This window comes from Jaculus jaculus, chromosome 5 (assembly GCF_020740685.1).
Source record: "Jaculus jaculus isolate mJacJac1 chromosome 5, mJacJac1.mat.Y.cur, whole genome shotgun sequence".
In the NCBI taxonomy this organism is placed as follows: Eukaryota; Metazoa; Chordata; class Mammalia; order Rodentia; family Dipodidae; genus Jaculus; species Jaculus jaculus.
In genome coordinates, this window is record NC_059106.1 from 106,913,168 (window position 1) to 106,937,695 (window position 24,528).

Consider the following 24,528-nt stretch of genomic DNA (forward strand, 5'->3'; position numbering starts at 1 on the left):
AAGTTTTCTTCAACCTGTAGCATAAAGAAGGTGGATTTGAAGACATGAAAATAAAAGACACAGGCAGGTAAAAGGCTGTTGTAGAACTCTAGGTGAAAAGAGCTGAGAGGGATAGCTTCTGGAGCCATTTATAAAGTAGAACGAGTGGGATTTCATGATTATTGAATGTGGCCAGGAGGAAGAGGAAGGAGCCAAGGATGACTCCCAGGTTTATGAATTGGGCAACCGGGTGTGTAGGTAATGCTGAACAGTTTTTGACATGTAGAGCTTGAGGGCATCCTGGTAGGCTTTAGGGTATGGGGAACCCAGGAGAAGTGGTCTGAATGAGAGAATCTAGTTAGGAATTACTGATATGGTAGAAGAGAAAAAGAAGGAGTAGATGGCATGGCTCAAAGAGAATGTGTGGGTGAAATGAACTGAGGACAGTCTCCTGAAGACTGATGAATGATTAAAGGGCTTAAGAGTAGAGATATGTCACAAAGGGAGTTTCAAAAAGAGGAGCATGAGCTGGGCCTGGTGGCGCTTGCATTTAATCCCAGCACTTGGGAGGGATACATAGGAGGATTGCCGTGAGTTCGAGGCACCCTGAGACTTCATAGTGAATTCCAGGTCAGCCTGAGCTACAGTGAAACCCTACCTTGAAAAACCAAAAATAAATAAATAAAATAAATAAAAATAAAAATAGGAGCATGCTTGTGTTGTCAAATTCCACTGAACATTCTACTAATATGATGACTCAAAAACTCTGTGGCATTCAGGATCTAATAAGCCATTAACATGGTAGTGTCATTACCATGGATGTAGACAGGCTGTTGAAGAGGGAGAGATGAGTGTACAATACTTTTAAGATATTTATGAAGGAGAATATGGAGGGAGTAGTAACTCAAATGGAATCATCCTTTTCTTTTAGGACAAGAGAAGCTTGAATGTGCATAGATGATATAGGAAAAAGACAAGGAGAAAGAGAAGTTGAGAATCTTGGAGTTAAGAGAGGGAAAATGCAAGTTGCCTGCACATAAACTCTTCTAAGCAGGTGTAGTGAGTAGCGCTTCATGGACTGTGGTTTGGGACCTCACACAGAGCCTTTCCTGCCTCAGGGTCATCCAGAAGTGGACAATGGTGGGGGCTGAGCCCTGTCACCCCCCCTGGCCGACACTTGGATCCTTAATAAAGTGATAATTGACCAAAGAGGTGGGGGGGGGGGGAGACACACGGACAGACAGAGAGAGGGAAGGAGGGAGGGGTGAGGGAGGAAGAGAGATGCCAGGGAGATGGTTCAGTGGGTAAGAGTATCTGATTTCAGGCACTGGCACTCACATAAAGACCGGGTGTAGTCAGGCACACCAGTAACCCTGGCCCTAAGGAGACAGAGATAGGAGGACCACTGGACCTGGTTGGTCAGCAGTCTAACCACTGAATTGTTCAGTTTCAGAAAAACAAGGCAGAAAAGTGATAGAGGAGGAATCCAACATCCTCCTGTGGTCTGCACACATGTGTACATCTGTGCATAGGCAATTGCACACACACGTGCACGCTGCACACATACAGGCTACACCACACCTGCCAAAAAAGAGAGGAAGAATGAGTGACATATGTTTGGCAGGTTTCCTGAGGAAGTGCAGGTGATAAAACTCAGAAGAGATGGAAAAATGATAAGACAGGTATACTTGAAGTACTGTCCAGAATGGCTTACACATTGAAATGACATTGGGCTCTATCAATAGGACAAAGATGTCAAGCAATTCTCACTTCCATCTCCCCCAAATTTTAGGAAGATATTATTTATTCACTTATTTATGTGTGTGTGCATGTGTGCGCACACAACACTGCATGTGTGGAGGTTACAGGACTTCTATCTGTGCTTCACATTTGAGACAGGATCTCTTTTATCTTAGTCTTAAATTTTTTTTATTGACAGCTTCCATAATTATAGATAATAAACCATGATCATTTCCTCCCCCATCACTTTCCCATTTGCAACTTCACTGTCCATCATATTCCCTCCCCCTCTCAATCTCTTTTTAATTTTGATGTCATCTTCTTTTCCTCCTATTATGATGATCTTGTGTAGATAGTGCCCTGCATTGCAAGGTCATGAATATCCAGGTCATTTTGTGTCTGGAAGATTGTATTGTAAGCAGTCGTACCCTTCCTTTGGTTCTTACATTCTTTCTGCCACCTCTTCCACAATGGATGAGACAGTCTCTTGCTGCTGCAAACAAACCACCAGACTGTCAATGACTGGTCAGACTAGCTGGCCCCATTGTCATAAGCATGTTGGGATTACACGCATGAGCCACTTTGGGTCTAGCTTCAAATGGGTGCTGGGGAATTGAACCCTGGCAAGTAGGCTTTGCAAGCAGGTGCCTTTAATGGCTGATACATCTCCCTAGTTTCCCTTGCCCCCTTTATTTTTCGAGGTAGGGTTTCACTCTAGTCCACACTGACCTAGAAGTCACTATATAATCTCAGGGTGGGCTCAAATTCTTAGCCATCCTACCTCTGCCTCCCGAGTGCTGGGATTAAAGGCATGCGCCACTTTGTCCGGCTCTTGCCCCTATTTTTGAGACAGGATCTAACTTTATAGCTCAGGTTGGTCTAAACTTGTAGCAATGTTTTGGCTTTCTAAATGCTGGGATTATAGGCATGATCCACCACCCCTGGATTTTACATCATTATTTCACACATGTACACCTCTTTCCTGCAATGGACATAATCAATATTTTACCCTTTCAATGCCATCTCCAAAGTAGGCACTCAATAGCTGGTAAAAGAATAAACTAGATGTCTCTTATCTATATTCTGAGTATCTTAACATGGTCGGAACAGTCACAACGCTGTAACAAGTGGGTCTCCACAAGCATGTAAAATACACAGCGTGTGAAAGCTGATGTGTTTTCTCCCCTAAACCTGTTTAAAGTTGGTACCAGTATTTCCTTCACTGTAGGAGTTTAAATAGAGATGAAGAGACTAACAGGCCTCTTGGTCCCCACAATGAATACCAATAATCCCACCGAAGACCCTCAGCAGAAGTGGGGTGGGGAAGGGGGTCTAAAGGGTACAACCGTCTTATAAAAAAGTAATTAATAAAAATATTGAAAAAAATAGAGATGGGAGGAGGAAGAGGGTGTTCTTAAGACAGACTAGCAGGCAGATCATTGTAGGTGGCATGGTCTGCCTTTACCATAATGAGCCGGAAAGTTGCAACAAACATCCTTGAAGCGCAAAAGCCTGGGGGCTGCTTATCTTCAAGCAAAATATGCACCAACAACCTTAAGGACACTGCTATTTTAGGTCTTAATGTTGAAGAAATTTGAATTATTATTATTTTTTATAAAATATATTTAATTTTTTTTTTTTTGAGAGCGACAGAGAGAAAGACAGATAGAGGGAGAGAGAGAGAATGGGCGCGCCAGGGCTTCCAGCCTCTGCAAACGAACTCCAGACGGGTGCGCCCCCTTGTGCATCTGGCTAACGTGGGACCTGGGGAAGCGAGCCTCGAACCGAGGTCCTTAGGCTTCTCAGGCAAGCGCTTAACCGCTAAGCCATCTCTCCAGCCCTGAATTATTTTTTAAAAGGCTCAGCTGTTCCTAATTCGGCACCATATACTTTGCATACAAGTTTGGAACGGATTTTATACAACAAAACGATACTATGTTGAACTGGTAAATCTTGGCCACCCTCTGCTCTTTTGTTCAAACTGTCTTCTCAATCTTAACACCTCCCTTTGTACTATCAGGACTTCTGTCTTCTTCCTTCCTTCCTCCCTTCCTTCCAGAGTGAACCCAAGGAGCGACCAAGCGGAAGCAATGGGTCCCTCCAACCTCGTGAAGCACCCGGCCGGGGCCTGGCTTTGCACAGGTGACCAGACCTGAGTACGCAGCTGCTTTTCTCCCTAAGCTACGCGCTCCCAACGCGCTGAGTCAGCGTGGAAACACCCGCGCAGGCTCGCGGCGCCGAGGGGGGATTCACCGCTGTCGCGCGGCGTTCTGCACCCTGCAGTCACGCCCGCCCATCGTCCGGCGCGCCGGGCACCTGCGGACTCGAAGCGCTCCTTCGCCGGGGCTGCTCGTTATCGGAGAGGCCCACAGGGGCGAGCTCCCCGCGCCGTCTCCCGCGGCCTCGGGGCGGGGCGCGAAGGGCACTGGGCCCGCCTCCCCGCCCCCGCCCCGGCGCGGCGGAAGCCCCGCCCCTGCCGCGCGCCCGCGGGCCGCGCGCGCCCCTCCGCCCTCCGCCCTCCGCCCTGCGCCCTGCGCCCTCGCTGCGCGTGCCGGGCGTGGAAGCGGCGCGAGCCGCGCGGGGAACGTGCGCCGCGGGGGCGGCTGCGGGGCCTGCGCCGAGGGGCCCCGAGGAGGCTGCGGCCACCGGAGACCTTCCCGACGCCCCCAGCTTCGGCCGGGAAGTCAGCCAGGTGGGGAGTTCGCGGGCGGCGGGAGCAGAGAGCGGGACGCCGGCCGGCCGACCGCGAGGAGCGCGGAGGGAGCCCTCGCCGCGGCCGGACCTCGGAGCCTGCGGGGCGGGGAGCCCACCGTGTGGGCGCCGAGCCCCGGCCGGGCTGGGGCCCCGGCTTCCAGAGCGCGCCGCGGGCACCGGGCGTGGAGCCGGCCCCGCCGGGCTGATGCTGTTGGAGCCCGGCTTGCTGGCAGAAGGCTCCGCGTGAGGTGTTGCCCGGGGCGAAAGAGGCAGGTCCTGGCAGAGAGCAGGTGAGGCGGGCAGGCCCTGGCAGAGGGAAGGGAATTCACTCTCATCACCCCAAAGAGTGTCTCCTGAAGCTTCCGATAGCGAACCTGTCCAGCGAGGTCACCTTTGAAGGGACAGTGTCCTGAGAGCAGGAAGGATGCAGCTGATGAATGCTTGCTGTGCCAGGCCTCGGGATTAGGGAGACATTGCAGCATTCTTCGCAAATGTTTTGGTTCTGCCGTGCGCAAGAGCCGCGCTCAGCACCATGACCACGAAATAGAATAAAATACAAGCATTATTTGCTCTGAGGTGATGACAGCTTGGCCGTGAAGGTATGCATGTAAAACGCAAAGCAGCGTTCAGTTTTATGTCTCTTGTCCTGTTCACTTCAGGTCTCCCCAATATTGGGAAATTGGAGCCCGCAAGTTGCTTGTTTGGTGGGGATCATCAAAGAAAGCTTGTAGGAGGAACTTAGAGTTTTAAAGGGTCTTCTTCGTGACGCTTTAAATAAATAGAGGGGAAAAGAATTTTGCAAAGAGGACGTACCTTTCCTTCCCAGCTAGAATTAAGCTCCAGGACTGTTTACAGCTAAGTCCTCAGAATATGTCCTCAGGAGATGTATGGCCTGCCGCAAAACAGTTGTGTGGAAACGAATGCCTACTGCATAAATGAATAAAGGAAGCGGGGTTTTGCTACATCGTATATCAATCACTGTCCTGTTAGGACTGGCTGATAGACTTCCTCTGATCCTCTGGTTCTCTCCTTGTCTTGTGAGGTAACCCATGGTCTTAGTGCTGCATATGTGAGCGGCCTAGGTGTCAGAACCCATCTGTTTGTGGCCATGTTTCCACCTTCACGGGCATCTTGCATGTGGGTCACCAGGACCTAGACCAGGTGAAATCTCATTCTAGTCGTTCTCTCACCAGTTCTTCTGTCCTTTGAGGAGGAAGGAGTGTGCCTTTGTCTAGAAAACACTTTTGGATCTCACATTTATGTGGGTGGGAGTCCTTCGTGTCCAGTACCTTTGCAGAACTCTCCAGCTCCATGCTGTGCTTTCTGTTCCTGGGCTTGCAGTGCCTGTTGGGTTACTTTGTCTGCCAAATTAAAACTTGACCTTTTATGAGTTCTCTGAGGATTTTTATCAGACATAAGTGGAATTGCTTTTGAAGGGGATTTTACAGTCTGGCAGTGCTGGCAAAGTTTTTGGGTTCCAACAAATTTAGATGGAGAGACAAAATTTCTACTTAAAAAAAAATATTTTATTTATTTATTTGAGAGAGAGAAGGAGGGAGAGAGGGAGAGAGAATGGGTGCTCCAGGGCATCAGGCTACTGCATGTGCCTCCTTCTACATCTGGCTTATGTGGGTCCTGGAGAATCAAACTGGGATCCTTAGTCTTTGCAGGTAAAGGCCTTAACCGCTAAGCCATCTCTCCAGCCCCCCAAATTTCTACTTTTGTAGACAATTAGAATCTATAGAATTTCCAGTTACCATTTATTTCATGTCTTTGATATTAACTTACCAGAGCCTCATGTAAAAGTATAAGGACACTGACAATCCAAATAGGTCAGCACATTGGCCGGCTAGTTTTCTAAGTCAGGCCTAGGCCTTTTTTTTTTTTTTTTTAACTTAAAAATGGTTATATTTGGTTTCACAGCATGAATTTCTTTTATTTTAGTACTCTGTACTTCAGGGTGCAGGGTGTGTTCTGAGCCTCACAGACTACGGGAAATCCAGGAACTACAGGCACAAGTTTAAGAAAAAGGAATTAGCATCCAAAGAATTAAAAGGCTGCATAAACTGTGGTTTAAGGCTAGAAGTGAATATGCCTGGCAGTTAAAAGTAAATAGAGCAAAAGCCTGGCTTGGTGGTGCACACCTTTAATCCCAGCACTCAGGAGGCAGAGATAGGAGGACCACCATGAATGAGTTCGATGCCACCTTGAGAATGCAAAGTGAACTCCAGGTCAGCCTGGATTAGAGTGAAACCCTACCTTGAAAAAAACAAAACAAAACAAAAAAAAGTAAATAGAGCCCATGTGGTGGTTCGTGCCTTTAACCCCAGAACTCAAAAGGTAGGAGGATCACCATGAGTTCAAGGCCAGCCTGAAACTACAAAATGAGTTCCAGGTCAGCCTGGGCTAGCATATGACTCTATCTCAAAAAAAAGAAAAGAAAAGAAAAACAAAAAGTAAATAAAGCATATCTACAAGTAGCAGCATGGTTAAAACTTCCTTCAATTATAACTCAAAAATAAGCCTCCCTAATTTTTGGCTGTTCAAGGTAGAGTCTTGCTCTAGTCCAGGCTGACCTGGAATTCACTATGTAGTCTCAGACTGGCCTCGAACTCATAGCCATCCTCCTACTTGGGTCTTCTGAGCACTGGGATTAAAGATATGTGCCACCACACTAGGTCTTAACAATTTTTTTTGGAGGCAAGCCCAATAGATTAGCCTTTTTTTTATTAAATGAGAGAGAGACAGACAGACAGACAGACAGACACACGGAGAGAGAGAGAATGAATATAAATTAGCACCAGGGCCTTCATCTACTATAATTGAACTCTAGATATGTGCACCACCTAGTTCACATGTGTGACCTTGTACGCTTGTGTCACTTTGTGCGTCTGGCTTATATGGGATCTGAAGAGTCAAAACATGGGTCCTTAGGCTTCACTGGCAAGCTCCTTAACTGCTAAGCAATCTTTCCAATAATCTTTCCCCTAATAATTTTGGAAAAAAACACTTTCATTTATTTGTAAGGAAAGGAAAGAAAGAGAGAAAAAGGAGGAGAATTGGTGCACAAGGGCCGTTTGCCACTGCAAATTAATTCCAGATACATGTGCCACTTTGTGCATCTGGCTTTATGTTGGTCCTGGGGAATAAAACCCAGGCCATCAGGCTTTGCAAGCAATTTCCTTTAATTGATGAGCCATCTCTGCAGTCCCCCAATAATTTTAAATGTTTTTTAAAAATTTTATGTATTTATTTATTTGAGAGAGGGATAGAGGGAAAGAGGCACATACACAGAGAAAAAGAGAGAGAGAGAATATGAGAATGGGTGTGCCAGGGCCTCCAGCCACTGCAAATGAACTCCAGATGCATGTGCCACCTTGTGCCTCTGGCACATGGGTCCTGGGGAATCGAACTGAGGTCCTTTGGCTTTGCAGACAAACGCCTTAACTGCTAAACCATCTCTATAGCACCCCCCAATAATTTTTAAAATTCATGGCCAAGTACCCTATATGTACTTACATAGTAAGAATTTGATATACTGCTCTATAAACTTAGACACCATCTGGAATGAATTTGTATTCAGTTGTTGCTGTTGTTGGCTCTTTCTTAGCATTGTATCTCTTCATGTGTCTTGAACTTTTAATTTGCAGAATCACTGAGAATATGATTTGATTTTCTTTCCTAGATATGTACTCACCCTTCTGCATGTCGTGGTATTTCAGGTGTTCAACTGGCCTTCTGGGCTGCAGCCTAGAATCAGGTGTCACAGGGGTCCTGCCCTTGGAGGCCTTAGATCCACTCGCCAATGTATGTCGTGGTTCAGTTCCTGGCTCTGACCCTCAAGCTTGCACTTTCCCAAGCCCAGAACATTGTATCCACTGCCTTGTAGACAGTGACTGGCAGTAGTAGTTTCAGAGCTTCTTTTCAGCTCAGCGTCATCCTCGGTCTTCAGCAGAGTCTGGCTCACATGTCCCCTGTTTCCCACCCTTCTTTGCGTTGTGTTGTATTCCCCTGCAGAAAGCACAGGTTCTAGACTTAGAATCCTGCAAGCCTACAGTTTTCTTACACTCATAATTTATGTCTCTGGTGCATTTCAGATCCAAATAGAGGTTTACTATGTTTTTAAACCTTATGTTGTTTTACTTTTTAAATACTTACTTATTTGCAAGCAAAGAGAGATGGGGCATGGAAAAAAAAGACAGAGGATGGGTGTGCCAGGGTCTCTAGCCATTGCCAGTGAACTCCAGATGCATGTGCCACTTTGTGCATTTGGCCTTATGTGGGTACTGGGGAATCAACTGCTCAGCCATTCCTTTTTATTTTATTTAAAACAATTCTGGGCTGGAGAGATGGCTTAGCAGTTAAGGCACTTGCCTGCGAAGCCTAAGGACCTGTGCTTGACTCTTCAGATTCCACATAAGCCAGACACACAAAGGTGAGGCAAGTGCAAGGTTGCTCATGCCCACTAAGCAGCACAAGTGTCTGGAGTTCAAGTGCAGTGGCTGAGGCCCTGGCATGTCAGTGCCCCCCCCCTCCAAATAAAAAAAAATTCTTAAATTTATTTGCAAGGAGAGAGCAGAAAGAGGAGGAGGAGGATGAGGGAAGGGAGGAGAGAGAGAAAAACAATGAAATGGCTACACTAGGGTCTCCTGCCACCGTGAACACATTCCAGATTCATGTACCACTTTGTGCATCTGGCTTTGTGTGGATACTGGGGAATTGAACCCAGGCCATCAGGTTTTGGAAAAAAAAAAAAAAAAAGCTTTCAAGTGCTGAACCATCTGTCTAGCACCTTGATTTTTATTTTAGAACTGTGTTTTACTTTAACACCCTTGGAACAGAGGAGATGTATGAGAATATATTTACTTTGATTAGAAGACTTAACTGATCTCATTGTTATTCTTCTTGTTACTACATTGTTAGCCCTTAAGCACAAAAGTTGATATGGGGGCTGGAGAGATGGCTTAGCGGTTAAGCGCTTGCCTGTGAAGCCTAAGGATCCTGGTTGGAGGCTCAACTCCCCAGGACCCACGTTAGCCAGCTGCACAAGGGCGCGCACGTGTCTGGAGTTCGTTTGCAGTGGCTGGAGGCCCTGGAGTGCCCATTCTCTCTCTCTCTCTGCCTCTTTCTCTCTTTGTCACTCTCAAATAAATAAAAATGAACAACAAAAAAAGCTGATATGGGCAAATTAATCTTTTTCCTGACTGGAAATGTTTTTAGTGTTTCAACAGTAGATACAATGCTTTGTGAAGGGTTCTGGTAGACGGCTTTTGCCAACTTAAGGATGGTTTCTTCTGTTCTTGATTGTGTTTTTATTGGGTGTTGAATTTTACCAGGGTCTTGTTTTTTGGCATTTGTTGAAATTATCATATTTTTCCTCTTGTTAGATATAGATCAGACCTTTTTGTATACTTAACTGAAAGAGATATGTAGGTGATTCCCCCTACCCTTTTCCAGGCTAGCCTGGAACTCGCTGTATAACTAGGCTGAACTCAAACTCATGGCAACACTCCTTCCTCAGTCTCCAGAGTACTAGGATTACAGGTGTATGCCACAAAATGACTGGCTGGCTTTTTTTTGAGACCAAAGTTTCATGTATCCTGACTGTTCTCCAACTTGCTATGTAGTCAGAGATGATCTTGAACTTCTGTTTCTCCTGCCTCCACCTTCCCAGTGCTAGTGCTGGGATTACAGGCATGGGACACCACCTTTGGTTTACTGTGGTGCCGAGGGTTTAACCCAGGGCTTCATGCATATGAGGCAAGCGCTTTACCAACTGAGCTACAAACCCAGCCCCTTGATCTTGACTTTTTCCCCCTCACTTTAACACAATATATAAATTAAAATAGGACTTATAATTATGTTTGGAGTAAATATCTTTATAACCTAGCTGCTCTACTATAATCAGATAGTACTGATACTACCAGTGGCTGGCATATCTTAAGTCTTATTTTTGCCAAGCATTGTTCTGAATATTTCACATGGTTTATTTAGTAGTTAACACAGCTGCACTGAGGTTATATTCAGCTGTTCAGAGCTCTGGGTAGTCATGAAGTGTGTTGTTGAGTGCTGTTTATTGGAATGTAGTGATTTGTTTTAAATGTATTTTCCCTGGGATTTCCTTAATGTGAACTAGGGAAGAGTACAAGGATGCTTGAGAATTATCCCAGAATTTAGCTCTTCTTCAAATTAGTTATTAGTTAATGACCATCCCAACATAGATTTGCTTCTGTATTACATTGAGAGCCAGAGAAACTAGCAGAGATTTTGCTTGGAGATTGTGATCTCTGTGCTTTGATGTAACCAAGCTGCAAAGGCTAAGAAACTAACAAGCCAGGCATGTGTGGGTGGTGGCACATGCCTTTAATCCCAGGGCTCAGGAGGTGGTTCACTGTGAGTTTCAGGCCACCCTGAGAGTACAACATAGTGAATTACAGGTCAGCCTGGACTAGATGGAGACACTACCACAAAGAAAAAAAAAAAAAAAAGAACGAACGAACGAAAGAAAGAAAGAAAGAAACAGGTTCAAAGGAAAGGAAGGATATCTAGCTTAAGAACTTAAGTCCATATAGAGACTTTCTGGAAACTACCAAAGTTTCCTTTAGTCTGTGATGTGGCTGTTACTCCACCTTTGTCTGTAGCCCTCTGGAACATGGTGTCTAGATCAGAGCAGACTAGGAGGACATCTTGTGTACTCCCCTCAGAGCTCATTAATAGCATAGCCGTTTGGGTGATTTCCTTCCTATTCCATTACTTTGCTTGCCTTAAGTGCAGTGCTTTAGGAGAGTGGGCTTTGTGGTCATGCCATTGCCTAACTTCATAAATTGCTAGCTTTGAAACCTGAGGCCAACTCGTCTGACCACTGAGGCTCTCAGTTTCCTTATTGAATTTTAATATCCAGAATCCTGACTTGCTTCTAAGGCCTTGCACACTCCTGTTCTCATTCTAGGTTTTTATTTTTGCTGTTGTCTTTTATGATAAGGGTGTTGCTATGCTGCCTTGAATTTAAAATCCTTCTGCTTATCCTGTGGGATTACAGGCAAAGCCACACTGGCCTTTTTAAAAAAATTATTATTAATTTTTTAAGGGCTGGTATGGAAAATGATGCTTTAGGCAAGGTATAACAATAATTGAGTGATAAAATTTGCTAAACTGACAATTTACTCTATTTGTATGTCTGATGACAGACCTCAATGTCTCAGGCTAGGAAACCCGAGGGAATAGTGAAAGCACCTCACCCGACAGGTCAGTCATGTGATTCCCTTTTTCTGCTTGCTCACACTGTTCGAACATGCTGCAGCTCACCTTTGCCTAGTTCAGTGGCTTTTCAGATTCTGTTATTTGATTTGAATGAAAAGAATCTTGCTAAATAAACACATGGCTTAACAAAATTCCTTCAAAGAAACTGCAGAGTGAAGTTTCAGTTAACTTAAGAATGAAATAATGCAGACGTATACATGAATAACAAGAAACAGCAGAGTGAGTACTCCTGTTTCTGTTTTGAACTTGGTGTTGGTCAAATGCAAAATGCAAAAACTGAACTGATTGGATTGATGTAGAGTCAGTAAAAAATGCTGTTGTGTACACTAAGTATATTATGCCTTAAAATACTTACTAATGATACTGTGGCTAATAGCATATTTAAGATATTTTACAACTAAGCATTTAGAATTGAAGATCTTTTTCAATAATGAGTTATGTGATAATTTAGTTTGCTAGTTTTATTAAACTCAGAGGTTTTTTCTTTTTAAGTTTGTGTGTATGTGTGCGTGTGCATTGGTGTGCACATGCCATGCATGCATGTAGAGATCAGAGGACAAGCTCAGGTCAGGGTGTTTGGCCTCTCCTTCTACCTTGTTTGAGACAGGGTCTCTCATATTACTGGCCACTGGGAAGGCCAAGCTCAGCTGGTCCACGAGTGTTGGGATTCTCCTGCCTGCCTTTCATTACCAGTGGTAGATTAGGATTCCAGGCACATGCTCCACTTTTCCATCTAGCTTTATGTGGGTGTTGTCAGGTTTGCACAGCAAGCACCTTTGACCACTGAGTCATTTGCCCAGCAATAAGGTTTTAGAAGTTCCCTTTGAGGTTCTTTAGGAGTAAAAGACAAAAAGCCATAAATGTTTGTTCTGTTTTGGTAAAAGTGGTTAAAAAATATATAGAAAATAATTTTAATTTGGTGTCAAAACAAATCGTATCTTTTGTTAGAAGATTTGATGTAATCATTATGATAACAATTAAAGAGTTTGTGAGTGTACCTGTATATTTGAATAAAAGCACAGAGCTTATAGGATTTGCTATACTCTGTTTCAAAAATAAAATATATGGAGAACTGCCATTTTCCCATATAGCTAAATGAAAGCTTTATTAAAGAATATACTCAAAATAAGTGACTTAGAATTTCATAATAAAATAGCATATATCAAGAATGTGTTGCAGTCAGGTTCACATTGCTGGTAGAAATCACCCAAGAGCAGCTTGTGGGAAAAAGAGGTTTATTTTGGCTTATAGGCTCGAGGGGGAAGCTCCATGATGGTGGGGAAAACGATGGCATGAGCAGAGGGTGGACATCACCCCCTCCCCTGGCCAACATAATGTAGACCATCACAACAGGAGTGTGTGCCAAACACTGGCAAGGGGAAAGTGGCTATGATATCCATAAGCCCACCCCCAACAATACACTGCCTCCAGGAGGTGTTAATTCCCAAATCTCCATCAGCTGGGAATCTAGCATTCAGAACACGTAAGCTTATGGGGGACATCTGAATCAAACCACCACATTCCGCCCCTGGCCCCCATAGACTGATAACTATCCATGATGTAAAATGCAATGCATCCATCCAACTTTAAAAGTCCCTTCAGTTTTTATCAATTCCAGTGACATTCATAAATCCTCATAATGAAAGGTCTTTTTTTCTTTTTTCAAGGTAGGGTCTCACTCTGGCTCAGGCTGACCTGGAATTTACTATGTAGTCTCAGGGTGGTGTCCAACTCACGGTGATCCTCCTACCTCTGCCACGCGAGTGCTGGGATTAAAGGTGTGCACCACCATGCCCAGCTTAATCCAAGGTCTTTTAACTGAGCCATTATACCAAAAATAATAACCTCAAAAAACCCATAATGGCACAGAATAAACATTTATACTGCAAAAGGTGGCATTGGGCATAGCTAAGAAATACTCACCTAATACAAGATTTAAAACAACCAGGGCAAACAAACTCTGTAGCTTCAAGTCCAACAACTCTAGCCAGTGACAAATCTCCAAGTCTGATAATTCTAATCAGCAACATGTCTCTGGCATTCCAATTCCACCCCTCCAGCTAGGCTACTCACAGTCCTGGAAAACTTCATCTGGGCCAGCAGCTTTCCCTAGCAGCTATCTCGTTGTCCCGGCATCTTCACTGGGTCTCTACTGCAAGCCATGGTTCATCCTCATGGCTCCATGAGGTCTCCATGCAGGCATCCAGCAAACCTGCTACACACTGCCCATGGCCATTTTCAAAACACAAGACCATGTTGCAAACTCAATGGCCCTCTCTTTCCTGCATTTCTTATTCCAGCTAGGGTGCCAGTTTGTTAATCCAGGGGGCAATAAGGCAGAGTTTGAAAGAACAGGACACTCCTTGGGCACTTAGGCCCCTTCAAAAGAGTCTATATTCTACCTGTTGCCCCAGTGCAGGTTGGCTGGCCCAATCTCAATAGTTGTTATCTCTCAAACAATTTGTAGGTGAACTAGGCCCAAAGATTTCATTTTTTTCTGTGCCTTATCCCTCTGCTCACATCAGTTCATTTCTACACAAAGCAACCATACACAACTTCTCAGGATACAGGTATAACAAGCAAGCCTCACACAAACTGCTGGCCCAGTCCAAGCAAAGCTCTTTCTCACCCTTTTAAGGCAACCCTCGCAGTCTGTAGTTCTTACTGCATTCAGGTCTTTCAACTCTGACCAGAATTGTCCATCAAGCTGTATTTACAGCACTGCAAGGCATCTCTTAGGCTAAGGTTTCAAATCCTTCCACATTCCTCTTGAAAATCAGCTCCAAAAGACCAAAGCCACACAGGTGTCTAGCAGCAATCCCACTCTTCAGCACCACTTTACTGTTGCAGTCAGGTTCTCATTGCTGGTAGAAATCACCCAACCAAGAGCAGCTTGTGGGAAAAAAAGAGGTTTATTTTGGCTTACAGGCTCAAGGGGGAAGGTCCATGATGACAGGGAAAATGATGTCATGGGCAGAGGGTGGACACCACCCCCTGGCCAACATAAGGTGGACAATAGCAACAGGAATGTGTGCCAAACACTGGCAAGGGGAAACTGGCTGTAACACCCATAAGCCCGCCCCCAACAACATACTGCCTCCAGGAGGCATTAATTCCCAAATTTCCATCTACTGGGAATCTAGCATTCAGAACATGTAAGTTTATGGGGGACTCCTGAATCAAACCACCATGGAATGCATAAAGAATAGTTTAGTGTACCCCAAATCCAGCCTAAAGAGGAAAACGCAGCCCCAACATTGGCATTCCTCCACAGTCACATGATTGGCTTTCTCCTTTGGAGGTATCTTAACATTTGATGATTATCATTGCTATATACTGCTTTAAGCATCTGCTATCTGTGGGTGAGCTCATATGGAGTATCTTGTGTTCAAAGCCAGGGCCTGGATGAAATGAAGGTGGCACCTAGGCTGGATATAAGGAGGCTTTTCTCTGGGCTTGTGTAGCCCTGCAGTGGTGCTTCTTTACGTTTGTATTTGAAGGTTGGATTCTCCTCACCACAGTTCCATTCTTGGTTTATATTAATGTACATGCTTTTAAGATTTATGTGAATAGCTTAATTCTACGTGCATTCTCTTGGCAACATTTTCAGTTAACATTGTGAAACTGACTACATGTGTCTTTGCTCTATAGTCTATGTTACTGCTATGTTACGGTCCCATAGTTTTGTTTTCCCAGTCTTCAGATGATGCATGGTTATGTTGTTTTTGACTTTGTGTTTATAAAATGATGCTGTTGTAAGTATTCTTACATATGACACCTAGGACATAGTTGTAGAAGGGGCATTTCTTGGTAATTAATTTTGTGTGGGTACACATGAATATATATGCATATGGAGGCTGGAGGACGAGTTTGGGTGTCTTTTCTCAGGAACATTTTCCACCTTTTTTGAGACAGGTCTTTCACTGACCTGGAGCTCACCTATTAGGCTACACTGGCTGGCCAGTGAGGCCCAAAGATCCTCTTGTCTCTGTCTCCTCAACACTGGCATTGAAATTGCGTACCACCAAGTCTGGCACTTTTACATAGGTTCTGGGGTTTATACTCATACTCAGGGTAAACACTTCATCTGTTGAACTGTCTCCCCAGCCCTTGAGTTTGTACATTTTAACTTGGTTAGCTTTCTTCTTTGGTGTTCAAAGTTGCTATATTTATTTATGCTTATTTTTTCAGAGCTGGGTGGAACCCTGGAGCCTTAAGTAATACTTAGAAAGCACTCTGCCACTGCAGTATGTCCCCAGCTCTTATTTACGTGTTTGCCAGCAATCTATGAGAGTTCGTGTTCTTTTATGTTTTTCCAATATATTTTTAGACCTAAGTTTTTCTCATATGGTGAGCATGATTACATTTTTGTAAACTTCTTATTGGAAAAAAAAATGGAATCTAGATTTAGTGAGTTTACTTTGCAAATTCCCACCCAGGTGAAAAGTAAAGTTTAGCCAGCTCATGCAGAACACCGTCCTTGTGCCTCATCCCTTTCTCCCTTTCTAGTGTGACCACAGTCTGGTGTGTATGGTGATTACTTTCTTGTGCCCCACTGTGGTCACTGTCCTTTCTAGTGTGACCACTGTTCTGGTGTGTATGGTGATTACTTCCTTGTGTCCCACTGTGGTCAGTGTCCCTTCTAGTGTGACCACTGTTCTGGTGTGTATGGTGATTACTTCCTTTGGATTTCTTTATGGCCTTATGTTTCAAATGTGAATCTTTAATATTATAGTTTAGTCTTGAGTTAGGATGTGCAGCTGTTTATGCTGTATACTCATGTTGTTTTATGAATTGCTTATATCTTGTCAGTTTTCCCTAACAATTTGTATAATTGCTATGTATGTCCTGGGTATCAGTGCCTTGGTTCAATTGAATTCTGATTTTCCCAATCTGTAACTTGTCTTTTCATCTTTGTAACAGACATTTTGATAATGTAGAGTTAAAAAATGGGGGGTGGAGAGACGGTGTAGTGGCTAAAGGCACTGGCTTGTAAAGCCTGATGGCCCAGGTTTGATTCCCCAGTACCTACATAAAACCAAATTTATAAAGTGGTACATGCATCTGGAAGTTCATTTGCAATAGCAGGAAGCCCTGGTGCACCCATTCCTACTCTATTTTTCTGTCTCTCTTACTCTCTCTCAAAATAGACCTTTTTTAGGCCAATTATTGTCAGTCTTTTTTAATTTTTTCTTTTCTTTATTTTTGTATTTTTTAAGTCAGTGAATATGGTCACGTTGGTACCATTTTTAGCCTCCTCCCTGTCCTTCACCCTCCACAGGGACCTTCCTTGTTGGGGTATATGGGTCGTGCATTATGGGGTTAGCCTTTAGTTTTGGGTAGGAAGAAATATCTCTGCGTGTCATGATCCAACGTGTGGCTCAGATAATCTTTCTGTCCCTCTTCCGCAAATTTCCCTGAGCCACATTGGGTTCATATTAGGTCTGCTGCCATGTTGAGATCTTGGGTGCCTCTGTGTCTCAGGATATCTGGTTTGGTAGGGGTTGATTGTTCTGTGTGTCTTCTCCTTCAGCGTTGTGCTGGTTCCCAGTTCTTCAAGAAAACAGCATTCTTGCATGTTTCCTCAGTTATTCTTTGTTTCAGCTGGGGCCTTTTTGAGGTATGATGGGGTGGTTCTGTCCTTAGGATCTGCGTCTATCTGAAAAGAGAAGCAGATTCTCCAACAGAGAGTAAAGTTGGCACCAAGTAAATATGATAACCATGATCTTTTAAGAGACAGTTTAGTGGAGTGGGTTCATTTTTGGATATGGTTCTGACTTGTTTCCCAGCTCCAGCTATGGTTCTGTTCCACTGAGCAGATCAGTTAACCAAATCAAGAGCAGTTGTTTTCCCACCATAGCTATGTGCCACTATTGCACTTGTGTGAGAATCATGTCAGGTTGTTTGCTGCTAAGTAGGTTAGACCATACATTGCTTAGGCAGATATTGGTCATTATCCCCCAGTCGCTCATGTAGCACCTTCTGCTAGACACACTCTCTGGGGATTGACTCTCTTCCAGCTTCCAGCCATGTCACTCCATGATACATACCAACATTGTATGGTGTTTTCAGCAGTAGGGTCTTACCACTAACCTATGGTGGGTCCTCAAGCACTCTGACATAAATCTGTCTTCTTTTGGGAGACCTTGTAGGTCTCTGTGATCAAAAGCTCATTGTGGATGATAACCACCTGCTGGTACCAGGAGTTACAAGTCAGCACCCAAGAAGAGAAGGAAGAACAGGATAAGTGGTATAAAAGAGATAGAGAGATGAGAGAGAAGAGGGAGGGATGGAGGGAGGAAGAGAGAGAGAGAGAGAGAGAGAGAGAGAGAGAGAGAGAGAGAGAGAGAGAGAGAGAGGCAAGCAGAAATAGGAGGAGATAATGGATAGTTTTCGTTGTATCCTCTCTAGGGCCTTGTGAATCCGGTGTTCCCTCTAAGAGCCTGGTGGAGGTTCAACCATTTGGTCTGTCTTTTAGAATGTAGAGTTTTATGCTACCATTGCATTTTGGTCCAGTTTTGTGTCCTCCCCCTCCTTTGCCTTACTCTTCTTCCCTCCCTATTGTCTGGTCCTTGAGATGCTTGGTAGGTATGTCGGCAATTTGGGTAGATTCAGGTTAGGAACTGTAGATGGGTGAGACTATGCAGTGATTATCTTTCTGTGAGTGGGTCAGTTCACTGAGAATAAGCTGTTCCAGGTTCGACCATTTTTCTTCGTATTTCACTGTGTCATTTTTCCTTACTTCTGTGTAGAATTCCATTGTAGATGTACCACATCTTAGTTATCCATTCATCTAATGATAGACATCTGGGTTGATTCCAGCTCTTGGCTATTATGAATTGAGCAGCTGTAAAGATGGTTGAACAAACCTTTCTGAGCTGAGGCATGGAGCTTTTAGTGTACATGTCCAGTAAGGGAATAACTTGGGTCTGTTGGTAACTCTATAGTCATTTTTTTTAGGCGTGTCCATATTGCTTTCCAAAGTGGTTGTACCATCTTACATTCCCACCAACAATGGATGAAGGTTTCTATTTCTCCACATCCTCACCCACATTTGTTTGCATTTGATTTTTTTTGATGTTTTCTATCCTTATTGGGGTAAGGTGGAATCTCAGTAGTTTTAATTTACATTTCCCTGATGACTAGGGATGATGACCATTTCTTAGGTGTGTGTTTGCCATTTGTATTTCTTCCTCTGTGAATTGCCTGTCCAGTTCCTTGACCCATTTTATGAGTGGGTTGTTTAACTTTTTATTGTTTAGGTTTTTGAGTTCTTTGTAGATTCTAGAAATTAGGCCTCTGTCAGTTGGATCTTCAGCAAATATTTTCTCCCATTCTATTGGTAACCTCTTGGCTCTGCTTATTTTGTGTTTGTGAAGAAACTTTTCAGCTTCATAAGGTCCCCTTTGTTGAGTGATTGTTTAAGATCCTTTGCTACTGGGGTTTTGTTCAGGGAGTCTTTTCCCATTTCTAAATCATTGAATGTTCCTCCTAACTTTTCTTCCAGTAGTAGCCAAGTTTAGTCTTTGATCCATTTGGACTTAATTGTTGTGTATGGCAAAATGTGTGGATCAAGTTTCAGTTGCCTGCATATGGTTATCCAGTTTGTCCAGCACCATTTGTTGAAGATGCTGTCTTTTTTCCAGCCTCTATTGTTAGGGCTTTTGTCAAATATCAAGTAGCTGTAGTTACTTGACCCACAGTCTGAGTCCTCACTTCTATTCCATTGGTCTATACTCCTGTTTTTATGCCAGTACCATGCTGTTTTTATTACTATGGCTTTGTAATATAGCTTTAGATCAGGTATGGTGATGTCTCCAGAGGTGTTTCTTTTGCTGAGGATATGCTTTGATATCTGAGGTCTTCTGCTTTTCCATAGAAATTTTGAGATCAATTTTTCTATCTCTGTGAAGAACGATATTGGGATTTTGATGGGAATTGCATTAAATCTGTAGGTTGCCTTTTGAAGGATTGCCATTTTCACAACATTAATTCTGCCTATCCAGGAGCATGGGAGGTCTTTCCATTTTCTTAAGTCCACCTCAGTTTATTTTTTGAGTGTTTTTATGTTTTCATTGTATAGATCCTTCATTTCCTTGGTTAATGTTATTCCAAGGTATTTTATTTTTTTTTTTTGGTTGCTATTGAAAATGGTACCATGTTACTTACTTCTTTCTCTGTATCTTTGTCATTTGCATATAGAAAGGCTACTGATTTTTTGTTTTGATTTTATATCCTGCTACTTTGCTGAAGGAGTTTATCACCTTTAAGAGTTTTGGAATGGAGGCTCTTGGGTCTCTTACATATGGAATCATGTTGTCTGCAAATATCGCTAACTTGACTTCTTCCTTTCCAAATTGTATCCCCTTTATTATTACTTTTTCCTGTCTTATTGCTTGAGCTAGGACTTCCAGTACTATAGTGAAAAGCAGAGGTGAGAGTGGACACCCCTGTTTTGTTCCTGATCTCAATGGGAATTCATTCAGTTTCTTCCCATTAAGTATTATTTGGGCTCTAGGAGCTTGGTTATAGCTTTTATTGTGTTAAGATATAAACTGACCATGCTGATTCTCTCCAATGTTTTGATCATGAAGTGATGTTGTATTTTGTCAAAGGCCTTATCTGCATCTATCGAAATGATCATGTGGTTTTGTGTTTAGCCTTGTTTATGTGGTGTATTACATTGACAGATTTCCCTATGTTGAACCACACATGCGTTCCTGGGATGAAGCCCACTTGATCAAGGTTGAAAATGTATTTGATGTGTTGTTGAATTCAGTTTGCCAGGATTTTGCATCTAAGTTCATCAGGGAAATAGGCCGGTAGTTTTCTTTTCATGTGGCATCTCTGCCTGGTTTTGGTATTAGGGTGATAGCAGCTTCATAGAAGGAGTTGGGAGCTTTCCCTGATCTTCAGTTGTGTGGCACAGTTTGAGAAAGATTGGTCTCAGTTCTTGCATGAAGGTTTGATAGAATTCAGCTGACAAGCCATCTGGTCCTGGACTCTTCTTTTTGGGGAGATTTTTTTAATCACCTTTTCAGTTTTGATGGGTATGGTAGGATTGTTTAGGAGATTAAACTGCTCTGAGTTTAGCTTTGGTAGATGGTATGTGTCTAGGAATTTATCTATTTCCTCTATATTTTTCAATTTTGCAGAGTAGAAGACCTGATAATTCTCCCAATTTCACTTATGTCTTTTTCATTTATAATTTCGTTAATTTGAAGTACCTCGTTTTTTGGCTTGATCAAATTGGCCTGGGGTTTGTCAATCTTGTTTATTTTTTCAAAGAACCAACTTTCTGTTTCATCAGTTTTCTTAATTGTTTTCTTAGTTTCTAATTCATTAATTTCTGCTCTGATCTTAATCATTTCTTTCCATCTGGAGCTTTTTGATTGGATTTTTCTTGCTTTTCCAGTGCCTTTAGGTGGACGGTTAAGTTATTGAGTTTGGGATTTCTCTGTCTTTCTTATGAAGGCATTTAGTGGTGCAAATTTTCCCCGGAGGACCACCTTCATTGTGTCCCATAAGTTTTGGTACGATGTGTTCTCATTGTCATTGGTTTGTAGAAATTTCTGTATTTCATTTTTTATTTTGTCCACTACCCATTTATTGTTTAAAAGTGTGCTGCTCAGTTTCCAGGAGCCGATGGGTGTTTTGGTTGGTGTTTTGTAGTTAATTTCTAGCAATATTGTGATCTGATATTATGCAGGGAATTATGTCAATCTTCCTAAATATATGGAGGCAGGCTTTGTGACCCAATATATAATCTGTTTTAGAGAAGGTTCTGTGTGCTGCTGAGAAGGATGTGTGGTCCATGGATTTGGGGTGAAATGTTCTATAGATGTCAACTAGGTCTAAATGTTCTATGGTTGTGTTGAGGTCTCTCACTTCCCTGTTGAGCTTCTGTTTGGATGATCTGTCTATTGCTGATAATGGTGTATTGAAGTCCCCAACTATGATGATGTTGGTGGTTATTTCTGTTTCATTGTCGAGTAGGTTTTGTTTTATGAATTGTGGTACTGCTGTGTTTGGTGCATAAAGATTGATGATTGTAATATCCTCTTGCTGGATTGTTCCCTTGATCAATAGGAAGTGGCCTTCTTTGTCTTTTTTGATTATTTTTGGCTTGAAGTCTATTCTTATCTGATATTCGTATGGCTACGCCTGTTTGTTTCTTATTCTCACTTGCTTGGAATATCGTTTTCTACCCTTTCACCCTGAGGTGGTGTCTGTCTTTAGTGGTGAGGTGGGTTTCTTGAAGACAACAGATTGAGGGGTCTAATTTTCTGATCCACCCTGTTAGCTTATGTCTCTTGCTAGGTGAATTAAGGTCAGTGTTTAGGGTAATGACTGAGGTTTGATCTGATCCCTGCCATATTATGTTGGTTTATGTGGTTTGGTGTTTTCATGGACTTTGAAGTGTTTTGCGTCTTCTCTGAGTTAGGTTATTGGGATATGCTTCTTGAGGGTACTTGAGGTTGATTATTTGATTCTTCAGTGTGCAGAATTTCCTGAAATACCTTCTGTAGGTTTGGTTTTGTGTTCATATAGTTGTAAAGATGAGTTTTGTCATGGAAGGTTTTTCTTTCACCATCTATTATGAGGGTTCCTTTTGTTGGGTAGAGTAGTTTGGGTTGGAAGCCATTGGTTTTTTAGAGTTTTCAGTGTTCCATTCCAGGCCCTTCTGGCTTTCAGGGTTTCCATTGAGAAGTCTTAAATGATTCTGATGGGGTTACCTTTAAATATGATGTGTTGTTTTTCCCTAGCAGCTTTTAGAACTTTCTCTTTGATGTCAGTGTTTAGTCTTAATGACAATATGTCTTGGAGAGTTTCCAATCTATTTAGAGTTCTGTTAGCTTCTTGTATCTTGATGGGCCTTTCTTTTGAGAGCGTGGGAAAGTTTTCTTTAATTATTTTGTTGAATAAGTTCTCCATTCATTTGGTCTGACTTTCTTTCCCTTCTGGTATTTCCATGATCCAAATATTAGGACGTTTGAGGGTATCCCACATTTCCTTCATGTTCTCTTCACAGAAATTTTTGAACTTACTGAAACTGTGCGCTCTCGAACTGTTTCTTCTGTTTTGTCATCCAGATCTGAGTTTCTGTGCCCCTCATGGCTGACTCTATTCTTGAGAGCCTCTAAGGAGTGTTGAATTTGTTCAATTAAGTTTGCATTTTCTACTACTTTTCTGTGTATGGTTTCCATCCTCTGTCTAGTTCCCTTGTCACATCATTCTTTGATTTTCTTGGTGCTTCTTCTCCTTGCATTTCATTTTGTCTTCATTTAGCATAGCAAGCTGGTTTTTTTAGGTCTTCTTTTTTTGCTTTCCTTTATACTCATTAAATGTGTTAGGACCCCCTTCTATTTTCTTATCTGTTAGGTCTAGTCTAGTGATGGCAGCGTCCACATGATTATCATTTCTTTGTTGCTTTTGTGCAACCAATAGCTTGGTCAAGGTTGCATTTTGGATTTCTGATCATACTGTCTTTTCTATGTTTTGCTTAGAGACTTCCATGGTAGGACTGGGTAATCTTACTGGATTTACTTGCATTTGATTTTTTATGTTATTTCTTTTGCATTGTGGTCTGCCCATCAGTGTGGAAGCAGGGAGAATGGGACTGTGGTGGCCATTGGTAGGGGAGGTGGTACAGCTTCACACCTGATATGGGTGGGGTCAGAACACAGTGGGGAGGGTCAAGACTTGCCTGGGGGTGGGGTGGGGTGGAACAGAGCAGGTCTGAAGTCCCTGGGGTCAGGGGCAGAGTAGAGTGGAGGGGTCAGAATTCCCGTGGGGGCTGAAGGAAGTGGGGGGGGTGAGGCCAAAGGGGTCAGATCTGAAGTGGGGGAGGGCACACCGGTGAAATGGGTGGAAGGAAGTTGTGGGGGCAGGGCCAAACAGAGCAGGTCAAAGGAAGTTAGGGGGTGGGGCCTATCTGATGTGGGGGCGGGGCCAAGCAAAGCCTGGAGGGAAGACAAGGGGGCTGCCAGCAGGGTGCATTCCAAGTCATGGGGTGGGGCCAAGCAGAGCAGGTGGAAGGAAGTTGTAGGGGGGCAGGGCCAAGCGGGGGGTGGAATGGTGGTGGTGGGTGGGGGGGGGGGGGGGGAGGGGTGGGGGGGAGGGGTGGGGGGGTGGGGATTGGAGGGGGGAAGACAGGTAGAAATTGTGCTGGGAGGGGGCAGAGTGCACACCATCTTGACCTGAAGCCTACTGTCAGTCTTTTTCTTTGGTCTGTTTTTTGGCTTGAAAATGTTCTTTCTGAGCTGAGGGTAGTGTCTCATGTCTGTAATCCCAGCAGTTGGGAGGCTGAGAAGGATTGCTTTAACCACAGAAAGAGTCAGCCTGGGCTAGCGTGCGCGCTTGCCTTAATTAAAATCCGAAAAGTTCTTTTCTTTTCCTCTTTTTTAACATTAATTGCCTGGGCATGGTGGTGAATGCCTTTAATTCCAACACTTAGGAGGCAGAGGTAGGAGGATTGCTGTGAGTTCAAGGCTAGCTTGGAACTAAGAGTGAGTGAGATCCAGGTCAGCCTAGGCTAAAGTGAGACCCTACCTCAAGAAAGCAAAAACAGGGCTGGAGAGATGGCTCAGTACTTCAGGCACTTGCCTGCAAAGCCTAATGACCCAGGTTCGGTGCCCTAGTACCTACATGAAGCCAGGTACACAGTGGCTCAATCATCTGGAGTTCGTTTGCAGTGGCTAGAGGCCCTGGTGCACCCATTCTCTTTCTCTGTCTCTCTTCTGTTTCTCACTGCTTGTAAATATATAAGTAAACAAACAAACAAACAATTAATTTAATGGGTATGTATGGGCACGTGTGTAGAGGTCAGAGGACATTCTTGAGGTGTCTGTGCTC

At 43.4% G+C, this 24,528-nt stretch overlaps 1 protein-coding gene across 3 annotated transcripts in view; it reads left to right on the forward strand.

Annotated features, from left to right (window-relative positions):
- Nucleotides 1-4,318: 4,318 nt before the first annotated feature.
- Dtnb (dystrobrevin beta) overlaps nucleotides 4,319-24,528 on the forward strand; it is a 395,702-nt gene continuing 375,492 nt past the window's right edge. Inside the window, exon 1 of one of the 3 annotated variants that reach the window (XM_045151240.1) lies at nucleotides 4,319-4,411. The gene's annotated coding sequence lies outside the window, so the exon portion shown is untranslated. Of the gene's footprint in view, nucleotides 4,412-4,566; nucleotides 4,704-4,732; nucleotides 5,013-24,528 lie in introns of those variants that run through there. The other 2 variants (XM_045151239.1, XM_045151241.1) reach the window with 2 other exon arrangements.